This window comes from Papaver somniferum, chromosome 5, assembly GCF_003573695.1.
Source record: "Papaver somniferum cultivar HN1 chromosome 5, ASM357369v1, whole genome shotgun sequence".
Taxonomy (NCBI): Eukaryota; Viridiplantae; Streptophyta; class Magnoliopsida; order Ranunculales; family Papaveraceae; genus Papaver; species Papaver somniferum.
This window is the reverse complement of record NC_039362.1, coordinates 213,367,933-213,379,910: the sequence shown is the minus strand read 5'-3', so window position 1 is coordinate 213,379,910 and position 11,978 is coordinate 213,367,933. Positions and strand designations below refer to the sequence as shown.

At 37.2% G+C, this 11,978-nt stretch overlaps 1 long non-coding RNA gene across 2 annotated transcripts; it reads right to left on the bottom strand.

Moving 5' to 3' along the window:
- Positions 1–380: 380 nt before the first annotated feature.
- LOC113278577 lies at positions 381–2,931 on the bottom strand. Of its 2 annotated transcripts, none has more exons than XR_003325572.1 (3): positions 2,511–2,931; positions 1,698–1,935; positions 381–649 (listed from the first exon to the last, which is right to left on the bottom strand). It is a non-coding gene; the product is annotated as an uncharacterized LOC113278577 (long non-coding RNA). The 2 variants fall into 2 exon arrangements; XR_003325571.1 differs by lacking the exon at positions 381–649 and adding an exon at positions 2,346–2,409 and having other exon boundaries at positions 1,916–1,935.
- Between the last annotated feature and the right edge of the window lie 9,047 nt (positions 2,932–11,978).

Sequence of the window (11,978 nt, the reverse complement as noted above, 5' to 3'; positions counted from 1 at the left end):
TTAGCACTCCTTTTTTAGGTCTTTGCAGGGATAAAACAAACTCATGTCAATGATTACTTTTAAGTATATGATTATGTTCATTATACCATTCCAATGACGTTACGTTGGCGCTGAGCTATATCTAGCTAACAAGTTCACTGAGGATGTAACATTTGGTCGAGTACATTATGCTAAGTACAACAATGCGTTTATTGCACATAGATAGGGTAATTTCATATCCCAATACATTTTCGTCATCTTTCTTTAGACGAAATGGTCATTTACTTATTTTGTACTTCAACTAATCATGGGAGTCCTATCAGGATGCATGTCTTTGTTAAATTGCCTGACAATTTTAGACATATGCAAACTTGTGGAATAATATACCACAAGCTCAGTATTCTGTCGAGCTTTTCCAAGATTTTTCATCTCAAATTTGGATTTCAAATAGCTTTTAAGGTCTCTTGTTGCATCAAGAGTACCCATCATGTCTGTACCATTGACATAGGTATCTACAATTCCAAAAAATTAAGTAAACAGGGCGGCGTACCTCTCCCATCATAACTACGTTTGAGGCAGTGCCTTGGACAATACGATGGATTTCACTATCCATGAAGGAAATATGGTGCTACCGGCCACCAGGTCTGTCACTTTAAAGCGAATAAAGTACCTGCATAGAGTTAATTTTTGGATGGTCAGTATTTGATTGTACCATGAACAGTAGACTCAAAGGAGTTCTGTAATTATATGCATAATAAGCAGTAAGGCACCGTAGTACATGTTCCTCGACCTTGCAGTTGGTGACACTTTATTCGTGCAGTTAGTGATACTATCTAGTAAGCATAACTCTCAGCATGTTCAAAATCCTTTCAAGATGAAACTTGGGTTGACATGAAGAGTAGAACATACTTGTAGTTATGGAAAAATAATGAATTCATAATTTGTTTGTAGTCCTTGGAAATGAGTACGCAACTACTATTTTGCTATAAAAGAAATAAAGAGATAAACCGGTGAATTAGTTTCCTCAAGCTAGTAAAACACCTTTACAGTGACTATCTATCTCCTTAAACTCAAAATTTGGTCTTGGAAATGAGTACACAACTACTATTTTGTTATTGGTGGAGTTTCTCAGTCTGAATTTATCTGACTGAACCTTTTGTTATAACAGAAGTAGAAGAAATCAGTGCATAATAGGTAAAAGAAGGTCTAAAAAACCAATTTGATAACAAAGCAGGTAACAAAGTAGGCACCTCGCAAGTTATCATAGAAGTCCCATAAAAAAATTCAATTGCGACTGTGAAAATTGTTTCAGACGGTAGTTTGAAAACCTATAAGAAGGTGCAAGAGCTCTTGAAATTTATATCATTGTTCACACTTTTGTCTTTAAATCTACTTTTCATTGCTTGACAACAAAAAAACAAATTTATCCAAAGAACATTTGGGATACTAAAAACATCCATAAGAAAATAGATCTCGATAGCTTAGTAAACTGATGAAGTTGGATTATATTCTTTGTTCTAGATAAGACGAATAGAAGAAACCATGAAATTAAGACAGAAAAATAGTAGATTAACAGATAAATAGTGAACATATTGTATTGCCATTCATGATCAACTATATAACGCATAGCTGCATACATGGGATGAGGATTTGTAGTTTTACCTTCACCGATATGGGACATAGCGCATGAAAATAGATGCATAGATGAGTTTTGTTACCTTTGACATTTTTGAGTAAAGGTACTTCATCACAGGTGCACATTCTTATACTTGTGAAACACGCTCAATTGGTGATGCCAAAAATTAGAATGAGTCAGGAAACCAACACTTACAAAATAAATATATCCCAATACTGGGTATGATTAATTCCAAAAAGAGTGTAATGTAGAATAACGAAGAACATGAAACTGTTAAGCTTGAGAACCTCCGGGAATACACCACCATAGACATTAACCATCTATAATTTAGGATGCAACAGATACAGTAAGATGCACGCCTAAAGATAACGATTTAGGGACTACTAATCACAAAATTTTTAGAGTATAACTAAACCCAAAAAACAACAAACACAATGAACCACACCGCAATCTAGACATCTAGCAATGAGATAATGCCAAACCTGAAACCTATTTTGGAGAAAAGGGTGTTTGGCCAATTGGGAGAATGAAATAGAAACCCAAAATTGATTAAAGCCAAAAGAAATGATCTAGGAGAAATAAATAAAAATCCTACTTGCAGATAACCCAAATCAGTAAAATTAAATCAAAAAAAAAAAAAGTAAAACCAAAATTAGGAGAAAAAAATAACTGAGCCTAATTTCATAAAACCAAAATGAGAGAAAGTAAGATTTACAAATAAACCACTAACCTAATACAAATGATCTGAAGCACACTAATACAACATCTTACATCACTCCATTTCGCGATTGGTACTATGACAAACAATTATTAGATGAAAATTAATGACTGCGTATAACAGTTAAGAATGACAACCAATTCAAATCAAGTGGAATGGGATTCCATTGAGAATTACCTGAGATTGATGTTTTTCTCTGATTTCAAAATTTGCGGTGCACCACCGTCAACAAAATCAATCAGAGAAAAGCTTCTTGAAAAGCACCAAATAAAACTTTACAACAATATCAAAATAATCAGAGAATCTCGAAAGATACCAAAATCACCGAAACTAACATGAATCATGATAGAGAAAAAGGGGATTGTAAGCACAGAGAACCTGTGCAAGATAACTCTTTTAGGGATTTAAATAGTCGAACATTTCAGGGATTAATAAGGAGAAATAATAGCGAAGAAAGAAACTTAATGGGTATCTTTATTTTCGTAACGCATGGAACCATTGATTTGCTTATTTAGGTTTCAATAAAAGGAAAAGGAATTCTTTGGATGAAACAGTGCTAATATTTTTAATGGTGGTGTTATGGTTTCCGTTACGGATAAAAAGCTAGAGCAGAAAAAAAATAAAAAAAAACCCTGATAGTGGCAATTCAACAGGCGTAAGGTATGCGTAACAAAAGGAGAGAGTAGAATCTGATCTGTTGGATGAAGGCTGAAACGAAGGGTGCGCTTTGGGCCACGATTTATCTCCTTCATTTTGCTGGACTTTTTGAGCAATATGAACCGTCGATCACTCAAAAGCGATCATTCACCATCGTCGGGTTGGACAAAAACCATTTGTTTTTGTAAGAATGATAGTTCGAACCAATACATATACATGTACATGATATGAGGTATATAACTAATTGATGAGGACGAAAGTGCGATGCATTTTCACCAATAAATACATTAGCTGGGACTCATTTTGTCACTAATAAACTTATTTGTAGGTGTTTTATGAAATAAGCTCTTATGGATAAAGTTGCTCGAAAAGTGGTTTTTGTACCCGGAGGGCATTTGCTAAGCGGGCTCTCACTTTGGATAAGGGGAACCTCAATTTATAAGGGGCACCTCAGTTGGACACCTGATATTCACACCCCATCTCTGGTTAAGGGCTTACCATCTCCTTCTTCATTTTTGAAACTGTTTTTGGCGGGAAAGAAAAAACATAATTCCCTAGATTTGGTTTGCACGAGTTTTAGTCGGAGTTAGCTCGTGTTTTGGATTGGGATTACTCTATTGACGTAAAACAAGGTTTGGTAATAAATTTTGATCCAAGAAAGGAAGGATATTTTCACCGATTTAAGAAAACAGGGAAATATTATCTTCGTGAAGAATACTCGGGATTTCATCTGCTTTAATCAAGGATTTCATTTGTTACAAAGTGTTTTACATCATCTAGCACGTGCGGGGATCCTGTTTGGAGAGTTTCAGTCGAAGAATAACACATAAAGGGAATGTTTTCACGAGACAGGGATGAGATAAAACAGGGAAGATATTTTCTCGGTTATTTCCGGAATGTATGAGCTGTAATTGGGGAGTTGGCGTGTCTCTGGAGAGTTTGAACTCCAGTGAACTTGTATGACGTGTTTTGATAGAGTTGAACTGCTGTAGGTGCGTGTAGGAGAAGAAAAAGGGAAGTTATTTTCGTGTAATGGCAGTGGAGAATAATGGATTAAAGAGGAACTATTTTGCATTAAACCGAGGAGATTTGGATGTTGTTGAGCATAAAAAGGTAGTTGAGAAACAGAGAAGGGGCATGGAGTGATTGGGGTCAAGAACAGAGTGAAGAACAAGAAGTTGCAGAGCTTTCTGCACCTGCAGGAAGAGAAGAAGACGAAGAACAATAAGCTGTCAAAACCTGTCGTTAATAAACCATGGTTTATTCACGGTTTTGCAACAGTCTTTGCAGCGACATATAAACAGTGACAACAACACTATTCTTTTATCGTATATTGTAACTGTTTCCTTGCAACAATTGTTCAGAAGTGTAGTAGTTTCTGTAACGCCAACAAAGCGTTGCGAACTTGATAGAAACATTTTTGTGTCTGATATAATCTCAATTGTATATATTGTTAGTGCTCGATTTTGTATTTATTTTGGCTTTTTATGTCTTTGTAGGTGTTTTTGGAAAAATAAGATTTTGCGGCGAAATTGGCTCGAAAAGTGTTTTTTGTGTTCATGGGAGGACATTTGCTATTCGTACCCTCACTTTGGATAAGGGGTAACCTAATTACTAAGGGGTATCCCATTTCCAGGCGTCTGCTAATCGCACCCCTACTCTGGATAAGGGACAACCATCTTCAACTTTCATAAACCAGAAAATTGGCGGGAAAATAGTGCAGTTAAAGAACAGTTTTGGTGATCGTGATTTGGAGGAGTTTGAGGTCGATTAAACCTCTGATTTTCATAGGATAGACTCCTTATGGGTCTAGAAATCTGATATGGGTGTTTAAATTGATTTGAATTGGCTCAAACGACGGATTTTTCTCACAAAAAGAAAATATGGAAAGTCACGTGTGTGACCTATTTTAGGGAATTTTAGAGTGATTAAAACGTTGTAAACCTTCCCAAAGATTTGTATCTATCTAAGGAAGAGTTTAGAATAAAAAGGAAAGCTCAGAAACGCGTAGAAATCCTAAAACAAGAAATTGTCGCAACTTGACCGTGAAGAGAAGGAAAGAGATTTTGGAAGATTTTGGAGAGATTTAATCGGTATTTTTGATATAAATAGATGTCTTGGGTCATATAGAAGAGGTGTCGAGAGTTTGGGAACCTAAGGAGAGCCAGAGAAGAAGAAATCAGAGCTTTACCAAACTCTGTTTCTGCTGTTGCTGTTGTTGATAAAGAAGAACAGCTGAAGAACATTGACCCTCGGTAGACAGTCGCAGAAAAGTGTCATTGTTTAACAACTGAAGAACATTAAGCCGTTTAGGGAAGTCTTATTTCAGGGCAGTCTTAAATCAGCGACAAAGAAACAATTTTTCTGTAGCAGTTCCATTGTAACAGCTGTTTTGCAACACCAATACACTGTTGCAAACAGTCTGTGTTATTAATTTTCACTCTTTCATTCATCTTTTGAGCAACAAACACATATTTTGAGATCGTGATTAATATGAGGAGCTAAACCACATTGCTGAGGCGATAGAGGAAGCTATTTTTCGAACAAAAAAAAGTGGTATATTCTATTTTATCTTTTTATTTGCAATAATTATATGATTATTTGCCTTGAACTATTATTGAATATGATTTTTATTTGAGTGATTGTGATCTATTTTGATGGAGTATGCTTAGTTTTAATACTTTTGATGCTTCATACTTGGTATTTACAATTATTACTTTTGAAAATCTACTTGTTGCAATATTTTAGAATCAAATTAAACAAGAAAATTGCATAAAGAATTTCTCTGCGAGTTGATGGTAGGAGTTGATGGAATCAGGTGGCAGGTTGTAAAACCAAGACAAAGCCGATCCCTTCAGACTTGATGGGAAATATCTACAGAGGACGGCGTCGTTTTGACTCCATCGGGCTAAGATACAATTATAATACCGGATATGTGCCGCGGGATCACTGGATCCGTCATAGCATTCAAAAGTTGGGACATGGCACTTTAACGGAATGAGGGTATTTGCCAGGCGATGAGTTAGGGGTGTGGAGTTAGCTTCTTTCATCACCTCTTCAAGCCTTCCTCCGCCTTGTCTGGCTTCTAACTGCCTGATCTCAGCCATCATCTCATCACGCAGCTCCTCCATTGCGCGGTAATATCCCATGTTCTCATGCTCAGTTGAGTGTTTCTTTCTTCGAACCTCACTGTCATAATAGTCTAAGTCTTCGGGGGCATATTCCGGATCGGATGCACTGCTTCCCCTGGCGGCGTTTGCTAGGATAATTCTTCGGTCTCGATTAGGCTCTGGTGCTTTAGAATTTGCTTTCAATTCTTCGAGCTCTACCATCAGTCGGTGGGACTGGTTTGATCCCTGATTGGGAGTTCCGGCTTGTACCCCTACGGCCATAGTTCGCTATTCGTCTACTGTGTGTATTAAGGGTGGCCGAGGATCAACTTCAATTGTTGGTATCTCCAAGTTTGGACCCATCAGTTGAGCTTCCACCAGCGGTACTAAAACCACTGGTATGGTTTGATTCTGACCGTTGGTTGACGGCATTCCGAAGACTGGTGGATGTCCGGGCTGATGTATCATAATTCTGCCACCCTTTCTTTTTATTGATGGATTTGGTTTGAAACCAAAGTCTTGTTAGCTTATGTAGCCTGGAGGGCCGCAACAGTTTCGTTGTTCTTTGTGGCTGCTACTTTGAGAGTCGCGGCTGCAATGGAGTTAGTGTTCATAGGTGAGGTGATTTCCGCAACATCTTGCCTCTGAGTAGCTGTTTTAGCTTTGTCTCCTTTCTGCTTGCTTCGGGTCATGACCGGGGTAATCCTCGGTGTCTCCTTTGATGAGGCTTTGGTTTTTCCTGCCTCTAGTATCTTTTCCATTTTTAATCTTTTTCTGCACAGGGGAATAAATAAAGAGAACCAAAGATTTTATTTTTGTAATTTTTCTTTTCCTTTTTGGACATTTTTATTTTTGGACTTTATCTTTAGACTGGACATTATTATTATTTTCAAACCCTAAGGAAGGGTTAAAAATTAAATATAAACTGTTTGCAGGGAAGGACGACAGTTACGATACTGTCTCGGCCCCTCGGGTTCGTACACTGACATTGGAGTCGGTGGCCTGAATCGACTTCAACGGTTCATCGCCCGTCTGGTACGGGAGGTAAGACTCTATCCACCGACGAATCCCCTGTCAGTGGGTTTTATTTTGTGTGACAACTCACACCCCGATAGTAGAATGTCGAACTGGTATTACAATAGCCAATACAACGAATACCCGACTGAGTTTCAAAATGGGCGTTACTACTTTGACCATAGTGTGAATAGTGGTTGGGAACATCAACCTTTTGAAGATTATGGTCCATACCATGGTGAGCCCAATTACTATCCACATACGCACCGGTCATATGAGCAAAATTCTTATATTTCTCCTCTAGAAGAGTCTCTCAGGAAGTTAAAAGAGTCGACACGTAGGATAGCTGAGATGAATAACTTAGTTTATGACGAAAGAATACTTTCTTTAGAGGAATCCCTCAAGCTGATAGGTGGGACGAACGAAAGAATTTCTCGAAATAATCTTAATTTTTAAAATAGTGTCTCCAATAATACCCTTGAAAATGAGGATAGTTATTTGCATAAACAGGATGACGAGGATAAAATTGGTTACACTACTTGTTTAGATGAGGTTCAACCATTTTCATGTTATTATAATGATTATGATGAGGATAGTGTTGATGAAGAATTTGAAATAAATAGGCATAGTGATCAGGAATTTGCAACTCCAACTGAGCTTAATAATAATATTATTTCTAGTTCAAATCCAAATAATTTTAATAATTATTCACCTATTCAAATAGACGAGGATTTGACTAGAAATACCCCCATTTTAGACGATGTAGTATTTCCTGTTTACGAAGTCGATAATGGTTTAGAGGAACGAGTTTATTCTGAGAATACTGTTTTAGAGTCCCAAGACTTAGAAACATTAGTCTTAGACGAAGTAGATGAACTCGTACAGCTTTTAAATATGAGTGAGGATGCATCACTTGAGTATCATCTACACGAAGAAATTGACCATTTTCAGGATTCTGATGATCTAAAAATTAGGGAAATTGTAGCTAGTCTATCTAGAGACACCCAAAACTCTAAGTTTGGGGGTGATTATCATTCTCCTTGTGCCTTACCTTTAGCTCTTACAGAGATCCCTCACTTGGGACTTGATATATGTGCCTCAACCATTTTACAAGATTATCTTCATACACATTTTCCTGAACCTAGTGATGTCCACAAGAAATTTCAGTTATTAGAAACCCATCCTCTGGTTGATGTGGTTTACCCAGGCTATGATACCCATATTGACTTTGTTTTCCCACCAAAAATTTTTCTTCCAAATGTGGGAATGTTTGGTTTTCAAATGTGTAGAATATTAAGTTTTGAGACTAAACCTAATTACTTTAGGAGATTAGAGTCGACATACTTGTTTAAGGAAGATCACCACTCTCATTGTGGTCAGCTGTGTAAGTCAAATATGATTGACTTAGAGGATCCTCAATTATTCAGGTTATTATTATGTGCTTCTAAGTTTTTATTTGAGTTTTTCCAGACTCTAGAACCTGAACATTTGGATCTAACCTATGAGGAAATGCAACCCATGAAAATATTTTATTTGGACCTAGTTATAGATCCTGAACCTGAACCACAACTGGATGTAGTTGTCATAAACAGGAAACTAGACAAGGGTTTGCTTTATTTGTTCATTTTATTGACATGTTGCAGATTCCTTTTACTTATGATAGCTCTATTTGGTTTTGATGACCCAGAGATATTTCGGCTATTACTTTATGATTTTATAAGGTGACTAATCCTTTCTTAGTCTGGCTGAAGACATTAAACTTAGCACTTCTTGGGAGGTAACCCATTCTCATGCAACACGGTAATATATTTCCTTATCTCATTTGCTTCAAATGGTAACAGTTTCTCCTTGTTCATGCTTTTAATTTGATCTTTAGAACATTGAGGACAATGTTAGATTTAAGTTTGGGGGTATAGGAGAAACTTTTTAGTTGCACAATTAAACCCCAACACTGGGATGACGGAGGAAGCCATATTTCATACGTGTGGTAATTATATTTAATTCTTTTTATGACTTTTTGCATTAATTAAATCGTTTTATGATTTTTCTTAATTAGTCGTGAAGTCGTATGATGATGTATGCTTGGTCTAAGTGCTTTTGATGCATCATGCTAGTGATTTACATTTAATCTTTTTAAAATCTACCCTGGCAAAGAATTAGAGTCAATAAACAAGAGCTATAATTGTCTAAGAATTGATTTTTGAACCACATGGTATGAGGTTTGGTGGAATCCTGAGTCTCAGTAATATCTCGACTTTGTGACAAACCTTGTGTATATATTTTCTTTATTTTTATTGTTTTCTATTATTAAGTCTAAAATTGAGTCTACACAAGTCCGAGTTGAACGAACTTTATTTACCACTTAAAAAACTACATCAATTTTTAAGTTGCACAATTAAACCCCAACACTGGGATGACGGAGGAAAATTGAGCCAAGGAGTTTGGTGATTTCATAAAGACTTAGAGCTAAAGATTAAAGCAAAAAGAACAGAAAAGAAGACAATTTTATTTTAGACAATTTTAGTTTAGGGTTTGTTTATTTTATTTTTAAAAAAAAACTGTATTAGGGTTTATTATTTTTGTAATTTTTCTTTATTTTTTTGGACTTTTGGACTTTGACTTTGGGACATTATTTTTTTTATTACCCTACGGAAGGGTACTTTAAATATAAACTGTTTGCAGAGAAGGAGGACAATTACGATATTGTCTCTGCACCTTGGGTTCGTACACTAGACATCGGAGTCAGTGGCCCGAGTCGACTACAACCGATTCATCCCCCGTCTGGAACGGGAGGTAAGATTCTAAACACTCGCGAATCCCCTGTCAGCGAGTTACTGGACTCCTTCGTATGCATATATGTTGAGGACTGAATACACATTTATTTTCTAGTAAAGGGAAGGCCTGGCCATACAAGATAAGGGTTCGGATTTCATCACCGTTCTCTTCTTGCCCGCTTTAGGAACACGTAACCTACGCGAACCTAAGCCTAAAATTTTGACTAGAACGAGACCGATAGGGTAACGAGCTTAACAGGAAAGTCATTCGAAAAATATTGGTTACTCTTTTAAGCATACTTCGAAGTTCTTGACGGTTTCTGTAAGTTGAATGCGTGACTGCGCCGCCTTGTAATACCGTGAGGCCTTGGGTATCAAAGCTCCACCGAGCTTCCCTCGCCTCTATTCAACTTACGTTAACTCGGATTGATTCCAGAGGGGTTTGCTTAAATTGTAACGAATTCCCGTTCGAAGGATTAGAAGCTGGTCTAGAAACAATCTAAGTGGAGCCATCATGCTTTTTGTTTGCTAGAAATCAATAGGTTTGATTTGGTTGAGTCGGCCTTGATCTGTGTTTGCTTACCCTTCCAATTTAGAAAATTCTATTGTATGCCTGAACGTAAAAGAGACGCACTAGGTAGATTTGTTAAAGAAAACCTAGTAGTTCGAAGCGTCTCGATTACCTTAATCTAGAAAGTCCGGTTTTGAAGAGTCTGTTTTTGAACGTTCTTTGACTGAGGAGAGAATCCATGTTGCTCTCGATAGCGCCAGAAATGGCAACTTTGAAAGCTTTGTTGAATCCAACTAGGACTACCCGTCCTTCGTGTATTAAGTTAGCTGAAACGGAGGCACCCTATGAACTGAAACCTGGGACCTTACAGATGCTCCCAATCTTTTTAGGGAAAGAAAATGAAAACCCTTATTACCATGTTAGGGATTTTGAGGAAATTTGTAGTACTCTAAGAATTAGAGGCTTAGATGATGATGCTTTGAAACTTAGGTTATTCCCATTTTCCCTGAAAGATAAGGCCAAGTCGTGGCTGTATAGTTTGGACTCCGAGTCAATTGAGACATATGAACAACTTACATCTGCCTTTTTCAATAAGTTTTTCCCTAGGCACAAAACATCGTCTATTAGGACGCAAATATGCACATTTTCACAACAAGAGGGAGAATCTTTATATAGGTATTTGTAAAGGTTCAATGATTTATTATCCCAGTGTCCTCATCATGGTTTAGAAAAGGTTAGGCTAGTTCATATCCTTTATGAGGGTTTAGATTATTCCACAACGACCATGGTTGAGTCTCTATGTACTGGTGGATTTGAAAACCAAACTGTTGATGCGGCGATGGAATTTTTTAATGAAATCGCCGAAAAAACCAGCAATGGGAAAATAGTAGGGCACCCCAGAAAATAATTCTTTTAAGTAGAGGAAACGTTAATAGGGTAGAAGGAGGCTATGAATCAGATGCCAAAATTGCTCTATTTCAAAAAGGTTAGAAGCCTTAGAAGTGGGCCAGACTAGTGGTAGAGTGGAGCCTTTTGTGGAAGGCCAAAATATTGAAGAGCAGGCCAATGCTCTTTATAATAACACTAGATTTGATAACCGTCAAAATATTGACCCATATTCAGAAACCTATAATCCTGGTTGGAGAAACCATCCGAACCTTTTGTGGTCTAAGGGCCAAAGTCAAGGTCAGTTTAGTAATTCTAATGCTCCCCCAGGTTTTGGCTATACTAAGAATCCTTCAGGACTAGCTCAGTTTCAGAATCAGTCAGATAAGAAAATCCTAAGTTTAGAGGAATCTCTCGCCTTGTTAACTCAGCAAACTGCAAAATTCCAGTTATCCGTAGAACAGAGTCTACAAGCTAGTAACAGGATAGGACAAGAAAATAGTCAGGCTATTTCCGAGTTAAAAACCCAGGTTGGTCTGATAAGTGATTCTTTGAGAGAAAAAGGTAAGTTTCCTAGTCAAACACAACCCAACCCTAGAGGAGTTCATGAATTAGGTGCAAAACCATCGAATCAATTGAATGCTGTTAGAACCCTTAGAAGTGGTAGAGTTGTAGACAATAAGGTAACCATGCC